Raw genomic sequence first — 27437 nt, forward strand, 5'->3', positions numbered from 1 at the left:
CCCCAAATAGGGAACCAGTTTACTATATTAAGAACTTACAGATTGCAAAAACAAAAGCAGAAAACAAAAGCGGCAAAGAAATCAGATACTTGTTACACATAAATTAGCAAAGATTTAGAATAAAAAAATCAAGAATTATAATATATCAATTACACATAAAGAAACTTAAAATATCCATTAAAAGCAGAAACCATTAATAGAAAATATGAATCATGGCCAGGTGGTGGTGCACACCTTTAATCTCAGCACTTGGGAGGCAGAGGTGTAGCAGGAATCTTAACAGGTCTTTATTAATAAAATCAAACCTGTGAGCCAGGTATTGGGATGAACTGGAAGATCAGAGAGACAGAACAAGCCACAGCTAACCTCACCTGGCCAACTTCTCAGCTGGTCTTGTTTCCTCAGACTGGAAGCCTCTGAGTCCTCATCTAGAATGGCTCTCAGCTGAACTGTGCTGCTCGAAAGCCTGAAGCTTAACCAGCTAAAAGCTTCTAGTTTCTGGTCCTCACACCTTATATACCTTTCTGCTTTCTACCACCACTCCCTGGGATTAAAGGCTTGCTTTCTGGGATTAAAGGCGTGAGTCACCATGCCTGGCTGTTTCCAATGTGGCCTTGAACTCACAGAGATCCAGAGGGATTTCTACCTCTAGAGTGCTAGGATTAAAGGTGTGAGTGCCACCATTTTCTAGCCTTCGTATCTAGTGGCTGTTCTGTCTCTGACCCCAGATAAATTTATTAGGGTGTACAATATTTTGGGGAACACAATACCACCACACAGAGGCAGGCAGATCTCTGTGAGTTTGAGGTCAGCCTGGTCTAAAGAGTGAGTTCCAAGATAGCTAGGGTTACACAAGAGAAACCCTGTCTCAAAAACAAAAAAAATAAAAAAAATAAGAAAGAAAATATTAATCACAACACACACACACACACACACACACACTGAGTTGCAAGAAAGGAAATGCAAATTACCACCAGTAGACGTGTCATAGTATTTTTCAACGGTGCTGGGCATTGAACCCCTGGCCCTGAGCATGGTGAGCGATCCCACCACTACTGAGTCACATCACCAACCACAGTGCCATTTTATACCCATCCGACTGGGGAAAACTCAAGGCTTTGATGGAGCCGGATGTGAGTGAGGAATAAAAGTCAGGAACTCACTGCTGATAAGAGTGTTTATCGGCAGCCAATCATGGTGGCGCACACCTTCAACCCCAGCACCGGAGAAGCAGAGGCAGGTGATTCTCCGTGAGCTTGAGGTCACAGAGTTCTAGGCCAGCCAGGGCTACATATTGAGACCCTGTCAAAAAAAAAAATATTGGCGATTAATATTATGGCATTGATTGACACAAAAGTTTCACTTCTAGAATCATGCCTAAGCCTCACTTGAGAAAAGCTTAAGAAGGAGTCACATGTGGTCCAGGACACATTCAATAATGTCCTCAAAGCACACTCTACTTGCTTATAATTATGAGGGAAAACTATGAAAAGTGAGTGAAGAACAGATCGCACATATTCAGATGTATCAAAAAATAAGGGACTACAACAATAAGACACCTAATGATATATGTGTGTGCATGCATATATATATATATATATATATATATATATATCATTAGGTGTCAATATATATACATTATATATATAATGTGGTACACAATACCATTGACTTGACACCCAGAGACAACAGAACCAAGTGCTGTAGCCTCCACAGACATGCAACATGACTGTTGCATGAAAGAAAGAAGAACACAGAACTCGGGGCTTGGGGCAGGAGGAGAGGACGCTACTGAGGACACTGTGAGGGACTGCCAACTTCGTCGCTCTTTTGTTTTTTCCCATTTACTTTATTAGGAGTTCTTTCAGAGACCAGCTAACATGGGGTGATGTCGAGGCCAACACAAGCTACGTAAAACCCTGTCCCCAAATAAATTAGATAAAATAATATAGCATACCAATAGTGTTCTTAAGAAGATAATGCATTTTAAATAGGGTGCATTTCTAGTTTATAGGATAATGTTGGCCATTCATATTAGGATTGCTGTCTATTACTATATGGGTATGTGTATGTTAAAAAGATATAATAATAGAATTACTTGCCCGGTATTTACATTTTTTTACATTTTAATTTTATGTGTATGGGTATTTGCCTGTATGTACGTCTGATACCACATGGTGGTGGGTGATGCAAATCAAACCCCAGGTCCTCTGGAAGAACAGCCAGGGCTCATAACCACTGAGCCATCCCTCCAGCTCCAGGACTTACATTTTTTTTCAGTATGTAAAAAACAAAAACAAAACAAAAGTCAATCCTTCTCCACGTTACAGGACAGGATCGCCAGACTAGGTCTTCTGAGGGAGAGTGTCCCCTGGTTAAATCCTCGTATTCGGCGCTGGGAATCCCAAGAGTTCAGAACCATGCTCGGAACACTGCCAAATAAATATGTACCGACTTAAAAAGGAAGAAAACAGAGCCAAGCCAACCCCAGCCCTTGCAACAGTGGCCGCTGCTTGGTGGGGTTATGGCTGGCGTACTACTCTAGCGGTACACTTCAGTGTTTACCCATCCTGGCTCTCTACCGCTCTCGTGGTGTGCAAGAATAGAACTATTGTAGAAATGGAGAATCTGTCTTCTATATCCATGCAGATGGGAGAGTCTGTTGGAGCTGGTTAGATGATCAGATTCTACAATGAACTGTAGCAGAGGCCTGAATGAGGCAGCGTTTATCTGAGCACTGGGTCCTGGCAGAGTCCAGCTGTCCTTTTGGCCATGTGGCTGCTCTCAGAGGCCTGGGAGCTCTCCAGCTGCTGTCCCTTAATGTAGGCAGAGTTTTGTCCCCCGGGGGCAGAACAGAACTGCGTCTTACCCTGAACTTGGAACTGACGCCAGAGCCTCATCTCATCTGCATTTAACATGGGCAGCATCCACCCAGGTCTTAGGAGTGGCTCACAAGAAATGCTTCAGCTCGACATTGATATCAGGAAGCTAGAGCCTCAGGATGTACCATAAGGTGGAAAAGGGGATCCAGTTAAAGGTGCACAGCGTGTACCCTCCACCCTCAGAAAGACAACAAGTACAATGAATCAGTAGCATCTTTAGATCAGATATACTATTCTGGAAAGAATAACCTTCGGGCCTTTTTCTCCTCCTTTCTATTACTTTTTAAAGGGGGTTTCAAGCTTTCCTTAATGGATTTCACTGTGGGGTAGCATCCTAGAGGCATCTAATAACACAGACTGACAAAGGGCAAGTAGATAATTGACTTACAGAAAGCCCGGTGATTTGACAGGGAGGCGAGGAGCGTTTCCCGGTGTGCATTATGATGTGTTCTGTGAAATGCTGTTCAGGAAGAGAATTTCATGGCCAACATGTGTCCAAACGTGGCGTGTTCTTTTTCCTGGGGCTATATAAGGCATATTAAAAGATGGAGTGGTGTGTGCAAATTTGCTCAATCCATGTTTTCCTAAGGCTATCTCATCAAGAAACTATATTCCAGATTTTTTTTTCTCAACATCTAGTATTTGGATTCCACAGGCTGTGCTTTGGAAATGATTAGACATTTAACACATTTGAAAAAAAATCACTCTGATTCTTTGGTAATGTGCACTCATGTTTTGAAATTCTTAGGCCTTTTTTAATTCTGAATTCCCAGCTATAAAGATTGTCAACAATAAAACCAGCTTGGAAACTTTTCTCTGAAACGAGGCAGGTAGGAATGGGAGGCTCCTGCGGGGTGGAGAGGCCTGAGGGAGTAATGGCTGGAATGCATTAGACCTCTTGATTCAAGCCCGTGAGCTCCCAAGAAATGTCCAAGGGGGTGTGCGGCTTGTCATAACCAACAAGATAAAGCTGTTCTTATCTAACGATAACTAATAGCTCCATTTGGTTAAAAATAAAAGTAAGTCAGAAACTATCTTTTGCTTTTGGGAACCATTCATTAAAGCGTTTAGTAATTTGAACAAAAACGTGACGGTTCCTACCCTTGTGCCCTCGGTCTTCATCCCCCGATGCAGAGTTCCGGGGTTTGTGGACTCTGCTTTGGACCACTGTGCGATGCTCCGTCCTCTGAGTCACAGGAGCGGAGGGGTAACGTGGAGGGAGGCTCTGCTGAGCATCTTGAAATCGACTTTGCTCTCTTTGTCAGAACAGGGCCCCAGTAAGAGCGCTGAGATCCCTAAAAGCTTTGAAGTTACTCTTGTGCCATCCATTGCCTATTGTTGAAAAAAAAAAAAAAGCACAAAACCCAGGACTCCTGAATTCACTGTCTCAGTGACTGTGTGTGGCGGGGGCCCTGGTGCGTCTCCCATCACCCATCCCACAGCGGCCACGTTGTTAGGTGGGATTAACAGCCCCACTTGGCTCTAGGGCCGGGCTCTGATTGCAACAATCCATCAAAATAGCCTTGCTCCATTGCCATCCTTATTGATTTGAGAGACTAGGATTGAAGTCGATGACTTAAGCCTTTTGTTAGAGCTGAGGGAAGTGTCCCCTTTTTCCCTAGATGAGGAGGACGCTTGTGTATCTGCTTGTGCTGCACCTCGGGGGCTGCTGAAGCTGTGGTGATGGAGAAAAGAGTCCTCTGAGACATTCCTGGGCCCCGGCTCTAAGTCCACATGTGGAGATTCCTAAAACCTTCAGATTCCTGTAGTGTTCGTTTATTTCAATGTTGGCTGCTTTTCCTGCGACTTGCCAGGAAAAGCTTCTTGTATGAAGCAGAAGTCAGTGCGTGTCTCAGACACAAAAGCACATTAGAATGGCCACAACTGCTTCTGCTTCTACCTTTAGTGGTGCCTAGATTTGATGTCTTGAACTGATATATGATTAAGTTCAAGTCTTAATAGGTTCTGCAGTTTTCTCCTAGTGGTCGAGTGGTTGTCCCACCTTTGATACTGTTGGTTTATAGTTTATTCTCCCCTACCCTCTTAGTAGAGGGCTTCTGACTTTTCTGTTAGGGAGCAGTTAAAAACGGGGGGCATGGAGTGTGGTAACTCTTCTCAAGTCAACACAGTTACTTTTACCCATAAAACCTCTGGCCAGTTGTTCACAGAAAAGGCAGCTCCTCTGGTTAAAAAGGAGCCCAGATGACAGCGAGGCCCCGCCTTCCTCGGGCCGACTGTATAACGGGGAAAGGGTTTTGTCCTAGGACAGTTTTGTTGCAAGATGAAATGCAGAATGAACAGACAGAAACAGGGTCAGTTGTGCCCAAATCCAGATCTGTGGCTCCTCTCTTTATTAGTTACTGTTAGACCCCAAAAATCTAGGGTCTCAAGGGGGTGCCCCAAGAACTCAGACTCCAGTCCAGTTGATGCAACAGCAAGAGGTGTTTATTAATGCGGCTGTACAGTCGGGCAAACCCAGCTCCAGAGAGCAAGAGTCGCATCTTACTGTAGTCACATGGGTGATTTGAAAGGAAAAACCCACAAAAGCCATAAGATTACAATTCCCATACAATTTCGTTTCACAAGATCATGGTCTGATCACAGAGTGGGTACAGTCACGTCTGCATGTACATTCTTCCTGAAACCTCAGGGGGGTACCAGGGCGGGAGTGGAGCTTACACAAAGGTCACAGTGGCCCTTCCTGGAACACCTGCAACTATCCCAGTCACAGTTGAGCACGTCTCCTAACACAAATCTTTTTACATTGTTACAGGGGTGGCTGAATAATGATTGAGTCAGCTTGCCCTTGGAACTAGATTTTTAGTTTCTCATTTCCTGGGGTTTGGGGGTGTAAGCCTGAAGGGTTAGGGTCTTTCAGTTACCTTTCTCATTGTGACCAAAGGCCGGGCAAGAAGCAACTCAGGAGAAAGGGTCTGCGATATAGGACGGGACAGGCTGCCTGCGTGCGCCTTCAGTGCGGACCTGATGCCTCTTTTGTGAGACAGCCGCTGAGGAGACTCCAGGGCTCACCTTGGACAGTGAGAAACCCAAGCAAGGAGTCAAGACTGGGAACAATGATCGTATTAATCAGAAGGTGATGGGGGCCGATGGCAGTGGTGCAGTTTAAGATGAAAAGGTATCAACCATCTAGCAAACCCATGAAAGCCGGCTGTGAGCGACAGGGTTGGTCAGTGAGGCAGGCGGGAGTCTGATGTGATGGGCAGCCAATCATAACACAGACACAGCCGCAAAGATGAGAAACCGGGAGGATGAATGCCATGGTGCATTCCAGTCGCAGACAGGAAGTATCTACTAAAGAGGAACCTGTCCCTTCCTCCAGAATTATAACAGACCAAGAATACATTCTCAGTTAGTGCGGTCTGATTCCAACACAGCCCGCTGACTGTACGGTTTTCTCTAGTCCTTCATCTCCCCTTCCCCATATCTTTATTGGACATAAAGTAACTGGTGGGGATGCAGAACATATTGTACCTTTAAAAAAAACAAACAAATGGGTTTGATCGGCATCAAATGAAGATGGTACAGGGAATGTACTGGTTCTGAAAAATGCCTCCTTTCTCCATTAGTGGCATGCTCATTCAGATCTGAACTTCATATTCCAGTAAGTTATTTTGTTTTAACAACAACAACAACAACAACAAAACCCAACAACATAAAACTCTTCACAGATCTTGTTCAATTGGAGAATTTTAATGTTTTTCATTTATCATTGTAAAAACAAAGACGACAGTTTTATAGCTTTCGTACCTAGCTGTTACACACAAGGCAATCTGTCTTTAAGTAGGGTTAAATTACTCTGGGGGTGGGGGCGGGGGGGGGGGGGACGGTGAATCCTAGATAGTTTTCCCTTCATGTCAAGCGTCCTGTTGTTTAAATAAACTTCTCATTGAATATTTTTAAAAGAAGAGATACATTTTGTCCTGGCAGTGAAGGCCTGGTATCAGAAGCAGGAGGGAACTGGTCACATTGTGTCAACCCCACAGAGGACAAAATAGACCCCACGCGTGACCATGGTATAAAACAGCAAGTCCAGCAAGTACTGACTTGCGGCCAGGCTCCACCTTCTAAAGCAGTGGTTCTCAACCTGGGGATCATGATCTCTTAGGGGTTGAATGATCTTTTCACAGGGGTTGTCTAAGATCATCAGAAAACACAGATATTTACATTACAGTTCATAACAATAGCAAAATTACAGTTATGAAGAGCAACAAAGGTAATTTTGTGGTGGTGGTGATGGGGGGTCACCACAACATGAGGAACTGTATTAAAGGGTCACAGCTTTAGGAAGGTGGAGAACCACTGTCCCGAAGGCTTCCAAACCTCCCAAGCCACCATCACTAGCTGAGGACCAAGGGTTCAAACACAAGAGCCTATGGGACATTTCCCATTCAAATCACAAGGCCCTCACACATGGAACACAGGACTCCTTCGATCTTCTAAAACCCCTATCAGTTCTTCAGCTGACCTTCTTCAGATGGGGGGCAGACTTCTATGGGGAAAGATTCGAATGTTTAGTAGTGGTAAAGTCAGGAGATTGGCTTCCACTGTGCCCTTTGGAAATGATGCCAGTCTTCCCGAGTGAAGCCACAGGGCAAGCCTCTGACGGACAATAGTTGAGCCAAAGCCCCGAACAATGAATTGTGCATAAGAGGACACATGAGTACTTCACACAGGGGGAGTCCTGCTATTTATTTCCAAGCCAAGGTGATTCCCATCAGCAGCCTGAGCTGGACTGGGTAGGCTAAAGGGCATGGTTGGCAAGAGAGTAAAAAGCTATTTCTACTCGGTGACTAACCCCATTCGATTGTCCTAAGTACATCTGGCTTCTCGAGTGTGCTTTTACTGCAGATGATTATGAATGTTCCAAGTGGGCTCACTGCGGCCACCTGGCTTAAGGACCGTGAGGCACTTTGGAAATCCAATTTCAAGAGAGAAGATTGGTTTGAGAAACAGTGAACACGGAGAACTCTTCCCTGGGAGGAGCAGCCGGGTGTCAAAGTTTCCCTCATTATCTTATGGCAGGTAGAAAAGAACAAATTAAGACATTTAACTGCCTAAAATTTGAGCTCCAATTGCATTTAACACCACAAATCTTGTTACCAGAGCCGTGAGCTTACCTTCCCCTTGTGTGAGGTCTGCTATGTCTCAGCAAATAGCATTTCTTAAAGCTGGAGTCTGAATCTGGGCTAAGTGGATAATCACTGGTCCGTGTTCTCTCCTGGATACGAGAAGGTCCTTTAAGACTCAAAGATTTTTTGATAGTAGATTTTTTTTTTTAAATCTCTGTGAGAGGGGGCTGGAGAGATGGCTCAGCGGTTAAGAGCCCTAACAGCTCTTCCAGAGGACCCGGGTTCAATTCCCAGCACCCACTACTGTAACTCCAATTTCCAGGGGATCTGGCACCTTCACAGGCATACATACAGGGAAAACACCAATGCACATAAAATAAAAATAAATAAATCTAAAAAAAGTAAAATCTCTGTGAGAAGACCTTAAAATCACCTTCTTGCCTGGCTGCCATTGCTAAGACCAGCATGCTTTAAATTAATAGCAATTATATGACCGTACGAGTTCTGCAGTTTAATATATGAGGCCGTTCAGATGCAGGGATTAGCCTTTCGAATTGGCTCCCATAATGAAAGAACCATTAAGAGCTGAGTGGTGTTCCAAGAACTCTTCAAAAATAAAATAAAATAAAATAAATCAAAGAGAGGAAAAAAGTGGCTCCCTTCCCTTTGGCCAGTCACAAATATTTTAATCACATTTTGATGAGATGATGATGGTTGTACTATCTTTCCATCCTACATGCTAAATTAACAAGACCGTCTCATTTCCTCCTTTGAAGGCACATTGAGATGAGTTTCTACTAATTCGACATAAAGCAAGATGTGGACATCTCAAAAGTCTTGCATGGTGCCTGGAGTCAGCATTTTCTCAAGTGGGCACTAGGCTGGGGCACGGTACAAAAGGATTTGCGAAAGACCCCCGCCATAATGTTCAATCAGCTGGCAGAAATGAATCTCGGTAGTCCTAACACATTCATGAAAGCATTTTATATTTTCTAACAATGTTTTTTAAATCCTTATTTGCGTGTCTTTAGAGAGAACATGTCTCGAACGTGGAGTACAGGTAGTTCATATTTGTCTACAAAGCGAGAGTGATGAATGGAGCCATCGGGAGAAATGGATGATCTCAGCGCAGCCTAGCACACAATTACTCATTCGCTTCCCACGCTTCGTGTGTCTAAAAGACTTGGAAGTAAGGCTGCAGCTTAAACTTTTTGTTATTCTGAATAGTTTTAAATCCATCGACTTGGAATTTTGACCCACTTGCTAGAAATATGAAGGGTCAGGAAAGAGGAAAGTGATTCCTGTTTCTCTGTTTGGGGTTTGAATATCTGGACATTAATCGTTTTTAAAATTCCAGGTATAGTAAACCAGCACAATTACCAAAAATATAATGCTTCATTAGTCCAGCACACAGAAAAGCAGCATACCACCCAGCAACCATCTACTTGCTACAGGTCATAGGGGTCAGATGCACAGCCCTTGGGGAAGCCCAATGATTGCCACAGCATTCCTCAGATTCGTGGGAGACAAAGACACAGGGCCAGAGTTTGGATTTTCTCTAAGATGAGCTGATCTCCAGACATCTGAGATCCAGGTCTAAACTTCAAATGTGTCTATGGTCATGCCGCCTTGAATGTGCCAGGTCTCATCTACACTTCAAACTTATCCTTGAGATACGCCCTGTTCTGAGATATTAATGGCTATGAGACTAGGTAAATTAGGTCTTCTCCAAATTTGTATGGCAAAGTCCTAACTCCCAGAACCTCAGAAGGTGGCCTTCTTTGGAAATGGGCTTGTTCTGGATCTAAACAAGAGCATGAGTGCGGGGAGGTGGATGCTTCGTGGGACTCATCTTTGAAGAGTACATGCAGCAACGTGGTGATGCACTGACTGAGAACAGCGAGAGGAGGGGCGGGTTTGAAGGAAGGAGAGCTTTTAAGATAGATTTTAGATGGGTTGAAATTTGGATCCACAGGAGACATCCAGTAGGCACGTAGGCAGACACGTAAGGCGTGTGGTTGAGGAAAGTCTGGGCTAGAGATACAGATTTACAAGTCCTCGTCAGGTAGAACCGGAACAGGGTGACTATGACGATTGAGAGGAGGAGAGAGCCCAGAGCAGGCAACTCAGGACCTCCAGTAAAGACAGGGAAAGCATGGGTGAGGGCGTTTTCAAGGAGACTGAGAAAGTGGAGCCAAAGCGGTATCAGGAGAGTTCAGCTCTGAATCACACAATCCCGGGCAGATCGGCAGTCAGACCTCCAAAGATGCTGGGAGCGAACGAAGTGGGTGACCCCGCAGTGGCAGCATAAGCCCCAGGCCTGTAGGCTTCGCACCAGAACACGGCCCCCCTGCACTCAGCTGCTGCAGGTCTCCCTGCCTCCTAGCGGTAGTTCAAGGGGCCAGACTTGGTCCAAAGTCTCTGCCACATAGGGTAGAGGCCAGCAACCATGAAGGTAGTGTGAGAGGGTGTCAGGGCTGACATGCTCTGCTTCAGCACCAAGGCCACACTTGTCACTTACCCTTCAAGGTTTTAGGTGAAAATGGGTTTTAAACTGAGTACAGGGTTACTAAATATCAAAGTCCTTTTATACATCCAGGAAGAAGGGATGGATGGATAGATAGATAGATGATAGATAGATAGATAGATAGATAGATAGATACATACATACATACATACATACATACATACATATATACATCATACATACATACATAGATGTGTATACATAGATGGATAGATAGATAAATGTATAGATACATAGATAGTGATAGATGATAGACACATAGATTCATACATATATAATTATACATATATACATAGATGCATAGATACATAGATGGATACATAGACACATAGATACATGCATACATAGATGCATAGGTACACATAGACACATAGATACATAGAACTGAACATAATGATCAGATAAGGTAAAAGACCAAAAAAGTGCCTCTTGGCTGCATTAACAAAATTCTCTGACTCTTAAGCAGATCGTACTGGTGGATCCTTAAAAAACACAGTTGAGGCCGGGCGGTGGTGGCGCACGCCTTTAATCCCAGCACTCGGGAGGCAGAGGCAGGCGGATCTCTGTGAGTTCGAGGCCAGCCTGGTCTCCAAAGCGAGTTCCAGGAAAGGCGCAAAGCTACACAGAGAAACCCTGTCTCAAAAAAACCAAAAAAAAAAAAAAAAAAAAAAACCACAGTTGAGTAGTGTCCCTAACTATCATTCTGAAATAATCCCTGATGGCTCTTCTAGCCCTAAGGACCTTGGCTTCTAATGGGCAGATCTTCTAGTCTCTCTGACACCCACAAAAAGCATGAGCCAGCCATAAGGTGTCTTCCATCACACACAAGCCAACTTGGATGAGCGTGTGGCCAGCCTGGCTGACTTTGCCTTTTCCGACAGTCTAAAGTATGAATCAATTGAGCTGTGTGGAGGCTCCAGTCTAAGCCAGAACCTTTAATTGCATTTTCTTCTCTCATGACAAGTAATTAGAAATGACTGTTTCCTACCAGTCTAAATTACAAGATGATTATTTCCCTTTTCCAGTCACTAGCTGCTTGGCACTGCAAGACTCTGTATTATCTTTTTTAAGTATGCTGATGATTGGGGAAAGCAGCCAATAAGAAGCAATTGTCCAGCTTTTGGGACAATTGTGGTCATAAAGAAGGGGGAGGGTGGGGAAGGTTCCATGGAGACCCCACGTATATAGATATTTCAAAAGGTTGTCTTGGAAATATGGGGAAGTCACTGTCACAAACCTACTTTTTAAACTAGCTCCCCTCCCTTGTGGGGAGCTAGTTTAAACAATAATTATTATTATAAAGTTAGTATTAAAATAATTTTAATATTAGCTTTAAAAATATGAAACAAATAAAGGCAAAAAAAAAAAAACCCACCCCACAATGAACAAGACTCCTGGCCACCTAACAGGATGGGAAGGCCAATCACTATCAATTAGAGAGTTCAACTGTGCCCAGTTCCTCCCAATTCCAGTTCCTCTTCTGATCTCCACAGGCACCTGCAGACAGGTGGTGCACATAAACTCATGCAGGCGCACACATACACGTCCATAAGTAAGTAAATCTTTTCTATTGAGTCCTGACAGAAGAGGCTTGCTCCTTCCCTCAACCATCCTCAAGTCCACGGAGCCACCATCACACGCTCCCACCACTGTGACACCATATCCTCATGCCCACACTGTGACACCATATCGTCATGTCCACACTGTGACACCATATCGTCATGTCCACCACGGTGACACCATATTGTCATGTCCACCTCTGTGACACCATATCCTCATGTCCACACTGTGACACCATATCCTCATGCCCACACTGTGACACCATATCCTCATGTCCACCTCTGTGACACCATATCGTCATGTCCACACTGTGACACCATATCGTCATGTCCACACTGTGACACCATATCGTCATGTCCACCTCTGTGACACCATATCCTCATGTCCACCTCTGTGACACCATATCCTCATGTCCACACTGTGACACCATATCCTCATGTCCACCTCTGTGACACCATATCCTCATGTCCACCTCTGTGACACCATATCGTCATGTCCACACTGTGACACCATATCCTCATGTCCACACTGTGACACCATATCGTCATGTCCACACTGTGACACCATATCCTCATGTCCACACTGTGACACCATATCCTCATGTCCACCTCTGTGACACCATATCCTCATGTCCACCACGGTGACACCATATCGTCATGTCCACACTGTGACACCATATCCTCATGTCCACCTCTGTGACACCATATCCTCATGTCCACACGGTGACACCATATCCTCATGTCCACACTGTGACACCATATCCTCATGTCCACACTGTGACACCATATCCTCATGTCCACACTGTGACACCATATCCTCATGTCCACACTGTGACACCATATCCTCATGTCCACACTGTGACACCATATCCTCATGTCCACACTGTGACACCATATTCTCATGTCCACCACGGTGATACCATATCCTCATGTCCACACGGTGACACCATATCCTCATGTCCACCACGGTGACACCATATCCTCATGTCCACCACGGTGACACCATATCCTCATGTCCACCACTGTGACACCATATCCTCATGTCCACACTGTGACACCATATCCTCATGTCCACACTGTGACACCATATCCTCATGTCCACACTGTGACACCATATCCTCATGTCCACCACGGTGACACCATATCCTCATGTCCACACTGTGACACCATATCCTCATGTCCACACTGTGACACCATATCCTCATGTCCACCACGGTGACACCATATCCTCATGTCCACACTGTGACACCATATCCTCATGTCCACACTGTGACACCATATCCTCATGTCCACCACGGTGACACCATATCCTCATGTCCACCACGGTGACACCATATCCTCATGTCCACCACGGTGACACCATATCCTCATGTTCACACTGTGACACCATATTGTCATGTCCACACTGTGACACCATATCCTCATGTCCACACTGTGACACCATATTGTCATGTCCACACTGTGACACCATATCCTCATGTCTACCTCTGTGACACCATATCCTCATGTCCACACTGTGACACCATATCCTCATGTCCACACTGTGACACCATATCCTCATGTCCACACTGTGACACCATATCCTCATGTCCACCACGGTGACACCATATCCTCATGTCCACACGGTGACACCATATCCTCATGTCCACACTGGGACACCATATCCTCATGTCCACACTGGGACACCATATCCTCATGTCCACCACGGTGACACCATATCCTCATGTCCACACGGTGACACCATATCCTCATGTCCACACTGTGACACCATATCCTCATGTCCACACTGGGACACCATATCCTCATGTCCACACTGTGACACCATATCCTCATGTCCACACTGGGACACCATATCCTCATGTCCACCTCTGTGACACCATATCCTCATGTCCACCTCTGTGACACCGTATCCTCATGTCCACCTCTGTGACACCATATCCTCATGTCCACCTCTGTGACACCATATCCTCATGTCCACCACTGTGACACCATATCCTCATTCATGTCCACACGGTGACACCATATCCTCATGTCCACCACTGTGACACCATATCCTCCATGTCCATGGCGCCACCAGCACACGCTCTCAGCACTGTGATACTACTCCCATGAGGCTCTCTCCAGGGCTGGGAAGATGCTGCCCCCATGTTCCTATCCTCTCAGAACTGGGAGCCTGGTAAACCTCTTTTCTTGATAAAGTTACTCAGCCTCAGATGTTTTTGGTGTAGCAACATAAAAGCCAGCCACGGAGCAGCCACGGAGCAGCCACAAACCATCACTACAAGCACAGAATAAGCTTTTGTGGTTACCAAAACAATAAAAAGGCAAAATTATTTGAAAAAGAAAGCAGTAAAGGAAAAGGTGTTTCTGATGGAAAAATGGATCGACCAGCCTGTGGGGAGCATCCTGGCAGTGTAGCCGACCTCTACAAACAAAAGGACTGAGGAAGAGATGCACTGGAGTGGGAAACTTGGCCTTCTTCCCCATGAACCAAACCCTTCTCGTGTGCTAAGGTTGGTGACACAGAGAGGTGTGCTCTCACTCGGTGGCTCTGTCAATCCCGGGAGAGTAAACCAGTCCCGGCTGTGTGGATTTTTCTTTAAGACTGTGTTTGCTTGACTTCCGAGGTGGCCTAAATAGGCTCCACGAATGAGGTAATATTTACTGGAAAAAGGTAAAAAGTACGTGAGTTTGCAAAATGTAAAAAAATTATATTCAGAAGGATGAGCCACAGCACATACAAAAACGTGCATTGATTTCCTATTTTCCGTGGTCATGTTCTCTGAAAACAAGAAACTGCTTTCCCAGGGCTGGGACTGTAGCTCAGTTGGGAGAGTGCCTGCCTGCAATGGTTGGAGCCCTGGGCTCCCTACCAGGCACAAAACAGGCCCAGAGACAGGTGTTTATGATCCCAGCACTCAGGAGGTCGAGAAAGGAGGAGCATAAGTTTCTAGGTTATCCTCAGCTATGCAGGGAATGGGAGGCCAGCCTGGGCTACGAGAGACCCTGCTTCAAATGAACCATGATGAAAAGAGGACTTTTGGGTTGTTCTTTATGCCATGGCCAAGTTCGTGTCTGGAGAGTTGAGCAGGCTTTCTTTGTGTCCACTCTCACTTTCTGATCTCAGATGGACCCAACTCATGCGTACCCCCTCTTATTTTATAGAAATAATAAAGTATTTAATGGGATTTTTTTTTTATTTAAATCATAGTCATACACCAAAGGATGCTCATAGTAAATAGATTGAAAAAATAACCTCATAGACTTTAAAGAGTAGATGACGGATGATAGGTAAGTAGGTGGATAGACAGACAGACAGACAGACAGACAGACGGCAGGCAGGCAGGCAGGCAGGCAGGCAGGCAGGGTTCCTCTGTCTCCAGATCTGCACATACATGGTGACTGCATAGAGTAGTTGAAGGAAGTCCTTCAGGCGCTGGCTGCTTTGCTTTGTCGTTTTGGCTTGGTCTGCTCTTGAGACCGGGTCTCCCCACGTAGCTTATGCTGCTCTGGAGCTCACTGGGTAGCCTCTTGAGTACTGGGGTTACCAGGATGCGTCACCGCTCCCGGCATGCTCGCTGGTTCTGGTGAGGGATGGATAGAAGAGGAATGGATGGGAGCAGAAGGCTCAGTGGGTACGAGGACTTGCCGTACAAGCTTGGGGGTCTGAGTTCAGTCCCAGCCCCTGTGGAAAAAGCTGGGTGCTGGCATGCATGGCCGGTAACTGCAGCACCGTGTGGGACAAGGAAGGATCGTCAGGGCTTGCTGTCTCCCAGTGTTGTCAGAAACTAGTGAGTCCTGGGCTCCATGAGAGACCCACAGAGAGAAGCACAGCATCATCAGACATCCTTCCCTGGCCTTCACGCACATGCACACATGTGTACCACACACATACACACATGTACACCACATACACACGTACACCACATACACACATGCATACCACACACACATACACACATGTAACACACATATACACATGTACACCACATACACACATGTACACCACATACACTCATGCTTACCACACACACATACACACATGTAACACACATACACACATGTACAACACATACACATACACATATGTACACCACATACACACATGTATGCCACACACACATAAACACATGTACAACACATACACATACACACATGTACACCACACACACATAAACACATGTATACCACACACATACACACATGTACACCACATACACATACACACATGTGTACCACACACATACACACATGTACACCACATACACATACAAACATGTACAACACATACACATACATGTACAACACATACACACATGTATACCACACACACATACAGAGTGCACCACATACACATACACACATGTACACCACATGCACATACACACATGTATACCACACACACATATACAGTGCAGCACACACACACACATACACACATTTATACCACACACACATACACACATGAACACCACACACACATATACACACATATTCATACACATGCACACACACTCATACACCAGAAATAAAAGTAGTAAGAGATGAGACTTTTATTTTAATTTATCTATTTAACAATTGCTTTGTTTTGTTTTTGTGAATGACTACTACTTTGGTAATTCTTAACTTTTTTAAATGAAGATCTAGATTAATGAAGACATTCACTGATGGTAGTGGCAATATTTCTAAAAGACAAGCTATATCTTTGTTTGATACAATGTGTCTTTAGCTCCTAGAATGTGACTTGAAAGTTAGTTCTCGGTGACCTCCAGCAACCTAGAAATATTACTAACCAACTAAATGTAGATGGATTGCAGTATCCTGGGGAGAAAAATCTTCACTTTTTAAATGAATGGTTCAACAGAAAAACAAAAACATTGAATATGAGGTAAGTTTCACGTTTACTGGTTTCATTAAAGCAAATCTTTCTGTAGACACTCTGAAGAGATTCTGAGTCGATGGACATCTCAGCTGCCCTAATGATCGTGTATGTATAGTCTGAAGCCTGGTTTTTGTTTGCCTTATTATAAAAAGCCACTCCTATGTACGTTAAATAAGATAATGGCGGTGTGGTAGTGGTGGTGTGGTGGTGTGGTTGTGGTGGTAGTGGTGTGATAATGGTGATGGTGGTATGGTTGTGGTGGTGTGGTGGTGTGGAAATGGTGGTGGTGGTGTGGTCATGATGGTGTGGCGGTGGTATGGTTGTGGTGATGTGGTGGTAATCATGGTGGTGGTGCTGTGGTGGTTTTGTTTTGTGGAGGGGAGCAGAACTGCTCAGGAAAGAGAAAGAAATCCCTGCAGTATCTGCCAATAGCTCAGGACAGACAAGAGAAGCGTGCTGAAGGAATCCTATGCACGGAGACAAGGGGTGAATCAGCAGAGTCGAGAGAACTGAACAGCAGCAACTGGGAGATAAAAGGACTGTGGGGAGCAGAGCCAAGCCTGCAGGAGGGAGAGGGGCGGGCAGGCTGGATGACGATTGGGTGGGAGCAATTCCATAGCTTTTGTTTTGTTTTGTTTTGCTTTGCTTTGTTTTGCTTTCCGAGACAGGCTTTCTCTGTGTAGCTCTGGCTGCACAGAGTTACAGGATAACTCACTCTGTAGACCAGGCTGGCCTCGAACTCACAGAGATCCACCTAGCTCTGCCTCCTGAGTGCTGGGATTAAAGGTGTGCACCACCTGCCGGGTGCAATTCCACAGCTTTATCAGAAGGTGTGGCGAGTGTCTTATTGTGGCCTAATTGTCTCTCACCCTAACTTTTAAATGAGTACGGAGATTTATTTTTTAATCATCAATAATCTATTTGCATTGTCAGATTCTATAAGTAACTTGAGAGGTCGCTGCAGAGGATTCGTTAATAGCTCCCATTTCAGATAGGACTTTTCAAACAGAAGATGACGGAGAAGCTGACCTCTCCCCCAGTTAGTGAGAAAGGGGGCGGGACTTCTGACCTTCTCATGATGGGGGAGGGGACACAAATTAAAGCCACTTTGACAGAGATGTTTTGTAGCCAGGATCTTCAAGCCAGGCATGGTGGCGCACACCTTTAATCCTGGTACTCGGGAGGCAGAGGCAAGCAGATCTCTGTGAGTTCAAGGCCAGCCTGGTCTACAGAGTGAGTTCCAAGACAGCCAAGGCTACACAGAGAAACCCTGTCTCAACAAACACACACACAAACAAAGGATCTTCAAGTCCTACTGAGGCCGGTTAGTCATCTGGTCTTACTAACCAAGCAGACACAGCTCCCAGCGTGACTTAGCAGCCTATAGACTAGAGGCCGTAGACGTATCCTCACTGACTGATACTTAACAATATTGATGCTGGTGTCGTGGATTGAGTGCCCTGTTTTAAACCACCCTGCTGAGTGCAGTACTTTGCTTGGAAACAATAAAATAATAACAACCATCATTTTTCCTCTCCCCCTCTTCCAGGCTTTGACCAGGAGAAAATAACTACAAGAAACTACTAATTTACAGAATGTGCAGATGACCTACTTTATTCATAACCATAGGAGTTTTAATTTATTAAGCAACAATTTAATATGAGCAGTGCCTAGTAATTCTACTTTGCTGTGTGTTTTGTGGGAGAATAATGTATTACTTAATGGAGAGGATAAATTTATTATTGGGGAATTTTAATAATGAACAAAATTATGTTTGGGTATTTTCTTGGGAAGTAATTAGTTGCATAACTGTCCTTCCCTGAAGTGTGGCGGTATTGGTGGCAATTGCTATTTAGTGGTGAATTCCCTACAAAACATCCTACCCGTGTCTTGCTGCAGTGGTGCAGGAGTGCTGAGAGATGTCAGAAGCCCTGGGCCTGGGGAGGAACTCACTAAAATAAGCTCCCGGCTTCCAGCGGCTCTGCTGGTCACTTTCACCCGCACAAGGCAGACCTGAGACAGAATGGGGAGGTCACTGATTGGGGCTTTTGCTCCATAGCTCCCACTGACTTGAGAGGCTGCAGCCTCCAGGGTCCCCAGACAATCTTCCTGTGACCTGCTACACTGCCTGGGACTTGTTCATCCCATTGAAAAGACTCGTTTATGTGGACACAGAAGTTCTAGAGGGTCACTGATAGAATGTAGACATTCAACTAGAATCTGTGACTAGCTGGGCATTAATTAGTAATTATGCTTGGGAAGTAACATGTATTATTAAAACGCTGCAGGCAAGAGCCTAGTTCACAACAGCTTAAGCAAATGAGGGGTTCACCGGCACATAGAGCTGAGGAGAAATCTGGATAGATGATGGAATTATAAAGGCAGTGTTCAAGAAGAGGCTGAGAATAGTGGTCTGGAATCAGCAACGCAACGCTGCCAGGGTTCTCTCAACCCAACACTGGATGTCGGGATAAAAACCCTATGCTAAGACAAGCTTTCTCCGTATAGCCAGGGAGGAGTGTGAGAGGCCACTTGGTACACTCCTTAGCTTAGCAACACCAGTGAAGAGAGATTCCTTCTTTCGCCCAGCATCTCTGTATTCATCAGCATTCCCTCACTATAACAAAATGCCTGAGATGGTCAACTTAAAAGAGAAAAGGTTTTGCGGTTCTAGGCCACGATCAGTTGGCCCCAGGGCTTTGGACTCACAGAAAGGCCCTCATGTCACAGTAGGAGTCCAGGGCGGAATAAAACCACTCAGCTCTGTGGCCAAGAAGCACAAGGACAAAAGGAAAAGTCACTTCCACCATGCTCTAAGGACCTCTCACAAGATCTGACTTTTCAAAGTTTCTACTGACTCTGGATAGTGCCACCCCCAGGTCAACACGTGGGCCTTTCGGGGGGGGGGGGTATTCAAAATTCAAACTATAGTAACATCAGTTCCAGGAAATGACCTGGACCAGTAGGTCATTCTTCAGTGACAGAGTCCTAAGGGGAAGGTGGCCGGAAGATGAGAAGGCGAAGACAGAAAGGTTAGGGTCAGGAAGTCTTGCACAAGCCATGTCTAATGCCAGACAAGTTTACTAAGAAGTACAACTTCTTATATCCTATCTTCCGGGGGTCATGGTCAAGGTCAGCAGAGAGCTAGGAGAACACAGCCTGCCTCAGACATGGGTGCTTCAGGAATAACCACAGTCCAGGGGGAAGAGTTGGGTCCCCACAAACCACAACTTTGACTCCTCTGAGGCACAGGGCTCCAGCTTCAGACTGGCTCTTGGCCAAGTCCATTCTTGGACAAGGGCCTACACTAATGCTCCCTTTGTCCCTTTCTCAGGGCCTCTGAGAAAGCCTTGGGTGGATCTGGCTCCCAACAAGGAAGATCATATATAACCAGTAGATGGCATCCCCACCTGGTGGACTAATAACCGTTGCACACTGGTGAGTCTGGGACAGGAAGACACCATTCCTGAAATCCCCCATAGAGTCCCACAAAGTAGAGTAACAGTTCTCATGAAGGAATAAGAAACCATTGAAGACATCAAGGGAGACCCAGAGCACAAAGTCTGTGGTCCATGGCAAGCCAGATCTAGGAGTGAGAACCTGAGTGATGAGTACCCTCTCCAACACTCAGTTAAAACTGAGTTGCAGAGTCTCCCAGGTATCTCACTCCTGGTGGCAGAGACCATCTAAAATGTCACTTCTCCCCCATTCTTACCTGACTGATAACAAATGTTATGACGCTATTATGAATCAAAATCTCTGATTGGCTGTCGATCAGTTCCAAAAAAAAAATTCTAGACTGAAAAGACTTTTCCTTTCCTCTCCCTCTTCTTCTTTTTTCTTTTCCACCCTCCCTCCCTCCCTCCCTTCCTTCCTTCCTCCCCTCTCTCTTTCTTTCTTTCTTCCTTTCTTTTTTATTTTTATTTTTTGGGACTGGCTAGCATTGGCTCCTAGTTACTAATGGGCATCGCAAAAGAGTTTAAATTGACTGGCACAAGAAGAGACATTCTTTGCTTTAGGGGAGAAAAAAGTTTCACAGTCGAGGTCCATGTGGACTAGGCTCAAGAGAATCCCCACCACCAGAAGACTGAAACCCCCCTAGGGACAGGTGTGTTTGGAACAGAGCAGCCATCGGAATCTCCAGCCAGCATCTGGAGAAACTGAGCAGGGAAAGAGGAGGAGAAGTGAATGGAAAAGAGTCCCCACAGAGGCAGCAGGAGACGGCCATAATCCAGCCTCCTCAACCTTCCATGGTTGGTCGGGATGTTCTCTACCAAACGCTGAAGACCACCACGCACTTCCACAAACTGGGCTCCATCTTAAACCCTTCGAACTTCCTCAACCCTCCACCCCGATCATTGCTAGCACTGACCTCAAACTTGCTATATGGCCCATACTGGCTTCAAACTCTCAATTAAGCTCCTGCCTCAGCCACAAGAGTGTTGGGATTACAGAATCCTCCTCTTATCTATTTTCAAAGGTAGTGAGCTATGGAAAACCCATTGATTAATGGTACAATCAACCAATGATACACCTAACAGACAGTAGCTGAGGCTGGAGGAAAATGGGAAATCTAGATTCTGGCTAGGCAGTCACATGACAGATTAGACTTCTAGATCTGGAGAGAAAAGAGTGGGTCCCCGGTAAATGATTAGCTATCGATACACTGTGTTCATCCCCAAGCTTACAAAAGGGCCAAAGGGAGACAAATCCACAAAGTGACATGTCGTCCCTTTGGTCCTCACCAGAATCAACATCAGCCAAACAGAAGGAAGTCACCTCCTGATGGGCAGAGAGGCAGCAGAGGCTGTAACTTAGAGAAGATGGTTAGAGGCAGGGTACCAAGCAGGCGACAAGTACCAGTCTGTCAAGACTGGCAGTTCCAATACTAAAGTGCATCTGAACCCTTTGGTGAAAAGTCTCTCTGCTGAGTTCTGACTGCTACCTGCCCACCCTGCCCACCCCAACTCCTCTCCTGGGACACGCAGACTTCCCCCACGATCCTGCAGCAAGAAGATTTGCGTGTCACACACAGAAGACTCCTGGAGTCAAATCCTGACGGGCCAATGCTTTTTGATTCCTTAATATCTCCCCTGGCCAGAGAGTTGACACCGAGTGTCCTCCATCAGCCATCAGATCTACTCCAGGACAGGGACAGAAGTGGGGTGGCCATGGACTACTGAGCCTAACCTAATCCTTGTTTTCCCTTTGAAATCTTGCTGTTATACCAGAATTCTAAAGTTGAATTGGATGTCTAGGACCCATATTGTATGTGGCTGTGACCCCCACGGATGACTTTTATTTTGACAGAAGACAATGAAACTCAGTCCAAGGGTGAGAGGAACGTTGACGATATGTTAAAATAATGTAAAGAAATTTGTAAGAAAACCACCTGTAATAAAGTCAAGATGAATGTAATGTGCAGTTCCCCAAAGGGCTTCTCCATGACCCTGAATCCTCTCAGCTGTTGAGAAAGGTGAAGGCATGGGAAGAACACTGGATTTTGTACCAGACCACCCGGATCCTTGCCTGGAGTAATAAAAGGAATCGTCCCTGGTTACTACATGTACAAGTAATTTCTACAGCTGAAAAATGGAGCATAGGAATATTTAACACAAAGAATTATTACGTTAAGCTGGAGAGATGACTTAGCTGTTAAAAGCACTGGCTGCTCTTTCAGAGGCCCTGAGTTCAATATCCCAGCACCCACATGGTGGCTCACGATCATCCAGAACTCCAGCTCCAAGGGCTTCACTGCCTCTTCCGACCTCCTTGCGCACCAGGCATGTACGTGGCACACATACATATTTGCAGGCAGAACACTCAAAGCATGAAAAATAAGAAAATTTTTTTTTAGCCGGGCGGTGGTGGCGCACGCCTTTAATCCCAGCACTTGGGAGGCAGAGGCAGGCGGATCTCTGTGAGTTCGAGGCCAGCCTGGGCTACCAAGTGAGTTCCAGGAAAGGCACAAAGCTACACAAGAGAAACCCTGTCTCAAAAAACCAAAAAAAAAAAAAAAAAAAAAAAAAAAAAAAAAAAAAAAAAAAAAAGAAAATTTTTTTTTAGAAAAGAGTTATGAAGTTAAGATTAAATGAATTAGGACAGGCCAGGTGCTCGGCATACCGTAGGCACTCTTCAAAAGCCAGTCCTCAGTTTCCTTTGTTTTTATTCCCATTTCTAATCCTCTCTCTACTTGTAAACCTTCTCCTGCCTATCACCCACTACCACCTACCCCACTCTGCTGCCTCCAGACGTACTCATTACACACACACACACACACACACACACACACACACACACACAATCACGCACGCATGCATACACACACATACACACGCACATAGGAATTTGTAATGTCACCACAGCTAGTTGACATAACATCTTTAAGTCTCAGTTTTTTTAATCTGGGAAGCAAGCACGATGCTGTACTTCCTGAGAGGCAGGAGAGTTATGAATAGAAAGCAGGATATAACTAGGAAGGATCGACAGTTGTGGTCAAGAGGGGCAAAAGGAGGTGACAGGCCAGGTGGTGGTGGTGGCGCACACCTTTAATCCCAGCACTTAGGAGACAGAGGCAGGCGGATCTCAGTGAGTTCGAGGCCAGCCTGGACTACAGAGCGAGATCCAGGACAGCCAGGGATACATAGAGAAACAATGTCTCAAAAAACCAAAAGCAAACCAAAACAAAAAGGTGACAGATTTTCTTACTTCCCATGCCTTTCTCTGTCAGTTCTCCAGCAGGACTTTAAACCCATCTACACTAAAGGGTTCCGGGCTAAAGTGAGGCTAGGTCACATTTGCTATACCAATCATCGCACCCAATGACTCAACCTCTCACTGTACGCCTGTCCCAGAGCCAATACTCAGATGGTAAGTGTTTCAGGGAAGGCATAGTGATAAAGCTATACATTTAAAGCATGGACAGTTTAACACAGAATTGCATTTGAGGCAGGTGTGGGCTTATTTCACACCAAAGACTATTTCTGAACAAAGAAACATGAACCGACTCATGTGTTATGCCGAAGTTCTCCTGCTGGTAATTGTTCTAAAGGGGGCCTTCCGCCTCAGTCATTGTCAGCTAGGAGATGAAAATGGATGGATGCTTTTCCTGACGAATATTTGAATTTCCAAGGTCTTGCGTTTCACACCCAGAACTATATTGCAGTCAACAATATAAGAAATAATCAATGAATCAACTTAAAAAAAAAAGAAAAAGAGAAAGCAAGAAAAGGATTCCCTTTGGGAAGAAGCCGAAAGCTATGCATAATTCATGATTAACAAATAATTTGCCACAGTTGTTTCAGGACTGCTCACATGAAACACCCGGCCCAGGGGTGCAAACACCACCCGCTCTGTGGATCGGTCAGAAGTGTTCGAGTGTCTTCTGGACTGTGTGATGGAGAAGTCCCAGGAGGCAGTAAGAGTGTGTCAGGGAAAAGGGGAGGAGATGAGACATACAGCGTCCTTCCTGGTAGGTTTGATTTGGGGGACAGTAATTTTGTGGACAACACGTGGCTATTACTTCATATGGCCCTGTGAAGGAATTTAGACCTTTTTCCCACATGCGCAGAATATTTAAATTTTTTTCCAAAGTGTGCTAATTGCAAAGACTAATGGGATCCAGTGGGATACTTGTGAACGTGCACGCACGGTGCTCTGATCGAACTAGCTGTCCTTTTCACCCTCACCCCGTGTGGTAGTGTGAGTGTAATTGGCTCCCACAGTCTCATGGGATGTGGCACTATTAGGAGGTGTGGCTTTGTTGGAGCGGGTATGGTCTTGTTGGAGGAAGTGTGTCACTGTGGGGGCGGGCTTTGAGGTTTCCTATGCTCAGGATACCACCCAGTGTCCCAGTCAACTTCCTGTTGCCTGCAAGATGTAGAACTCTCAGCTGCTACTCCAGTATCATGTCTGCCTGCATGCCGCCATGCTCCCCGCCATGATGATCACAGATTGAACCTCTGAACTATAAGCCACCCCAATTAAATGTTTCATGTATAAGAGTTGCCTTGGTCATGGTGTTTCTTCACAGCAATGGAAACCCTAACTAAGACACCCCAGCCCTTCCCAATATCTAGTGGTCACTGTTCTATTTTCAGACCCCCTTTTGTAGTTCCCATACATGTAAGAGAACAAGCAATACTCGTCTTTCTGTGTATATACACCACCTTCTATGTCTGTGCATCTGTTGATTGGCCCTGAAGATGACCTGTTAGGTATTTCCAGCAACACTACAATAAATGACCATGCAGGAATCTCTTCAGTAGGAGCTTACACTCTACCCTAGAGCAACAAGGAGCCATTAAAGACATTCATTCGGTGGCCCATCTCAGGTGATGGAGAAGTTGAACAGACCTGTACTTTGAAAAGATGATGCTGATATTGTGTGCAGGATGAACTGGACCTGGACACAAGGAGCTAAAGACAAGAGCCCGAGTAACCAATGCAGCTGATCCCAAGCCATCTCAAGGGGGATGCTGATTAAAAAGGGGTGTAGGTGCTGTTAAGGGGAGTGAAGACACGAGGATCTGAGGACAGTCGGGGAAAGCATTATGAGTCAGAATTGACAATAAGACATGAATGAGTCTTAAGTGAATTTAAATGACAGATTTCTCTCAGGAATAAAGTGAGACAGTTTTCCATTTAATCCTGGCTTTGAGAGCTGCTTCCCCTGTAGAATTAGTTAGAAGCTGCTTTTTTTTTTTTTTTTTTTTTTTTTTTTTTTTTTTTTTTTTTTTTTTGTGCCTGGCACTTGGCTCTGATGTTTACTTGTTTAAAAGACAATGTTATTTGGAATTTCCCATCTCTTCTATTCTTTAGGTTTTGGGAAGCCTGTCCAAAGTGACTCCTTCTTATAGACCCTTGTGTTCACATGGGGCACGCTTTCAGTGCCCTAACCTTGAATCTTTTTTTGTCTAGAGATAAGATGATGGGTAAAGATATGAACTTACATTAATAGAGTTTATATTTTAGGACCTCAAGATTTAAAATTATGTTTTGTTGTTGTTGTTGTTGTTGTTGTTGTTATTGTTGTGGTTTTAGTCTCATGTAACCCTTGGAAAATGTCCTCACATTTTCCAAGGATGACTTTGAACTTCTGATCCTTCTACCTCCTCCAGGGCTGGGATTATGGGCATGTGCCACCACACCCCATTTGTGTGGTACTGGAGATCAAACTCACGGCCTTGTGCATGTTGGGCAGGCACTGTACCACCTCAGCTACATCCCCAGGCCTGCTTCATGTTTTTAAAAAGAAACTTAAGGACCCGGACAAAGACTAAATATAACATTGTGTTCTGGAAGGATGGCCTGTACACATACCACTGGTTTAGGTAATGAATCAAAAAATATGCTGATTTTGTTTCAGAAGTGTTCGAAGCTCTTTGCAGTATCTTTCTAGTTATAGCTGCCGCTTTCATCTATAATAGTGTGAGGAGGTTTCCTTCTAAATAACTTGACGTTACATATGATGAAAACTAAGTGAAGGAAAAGCAAAAGCAATAGGAGCTTTTGAACAGCACAGGAGGCTTTCTGGTGTATGGGGAACAGTGAAAGTGTCCCCAGAGCTCATGAAGTTTGGGGGGCAGTTGGTGATTAGTCAGAACAAGAGGTTCAGAATCAGGAGATTCCAACCCTGCCTTGGCCATACGGGTCTATGTAGCAAACAAGCTGCTTTTTTCCCCCCTGAATCTCACCTGTGAAATAGGGATGGCGGTGTCCACCTCGGAATGTTAATGGCGAGAGATGGATATGTGATGGCACCTTCCAACCTGCCAAGTGTGTTGGGATCAGCTCCGATTGTCCTGACAGGTGCCAGGCTGCTCAGGTGCTGATTTATAATAGCTTTCCCAGAGATGGAGCGCGGGGAGTCACCTCCCCTTCACGGTGCACCAGCCCTAAAATGCATCTGTTGCTTCCTGATGATGTTATCCATCTTTAGGGGAAGGAACGTATTGATCTGTTTCCCTTAGAAGTGCTTCTGCGAATTGATCTGGCCGTTTTAGATGTTGCAGGCTTGCTAATGCCTCCGCCATCCCGGCTGTGGTTGGAAATGATCCTGCTGCAGGGAAAACGGCCTGATCGGTCTGACATCCTCCGGTCTGGTCTGGCTCCTCCAGGTCTGAGCAGCCGAGGCGCGGACGCTTAATTCCTGCAAGGGCTTTGTTATTCAAAAACAGCAGCAGTAACCTCGGAACAGGGTTTTGTTCCCAGCAGGAGGTGGTTGGGGCAGCCAGTGGCTGGTGTGTTCATGGTTTGGTTTTTGTTTTCTTATTTCCTTTACAATATCAAAGACAGAGAAGCAAAACCCATCCCATACTCCTGAAATAATTAAACCATTTCCGTCATTTCCCCCATTCCAAACCAAGATTCAACAGACACAGAAAAAGCACTAAATAAAATGCATGGAGTTTAAAAATCACATTCCTGTCACTTATTCTGAGCAACCTTGGGCGAGTCACCAGCCCCCCTCCACGCCTGAGTTTCTACTTTTGGAAA

Source organism: Peromyscus maniculatus, chromosome 10, assembly GCF_049852395.1.
Source record: "Peromyscus maniculatus bairdii isolate BWxNUB_F1_BW_parent chromosome 10, HU_Pman_BW_mat_3.1, whole genome shotgun sequence".
Classification (NCBI taxonomy): Eukaryota; Metazoa; Chordata; class Mammalia; order Rodentia; family Cricetidae; genus Peromyscus; species Peromyscus maniculatus.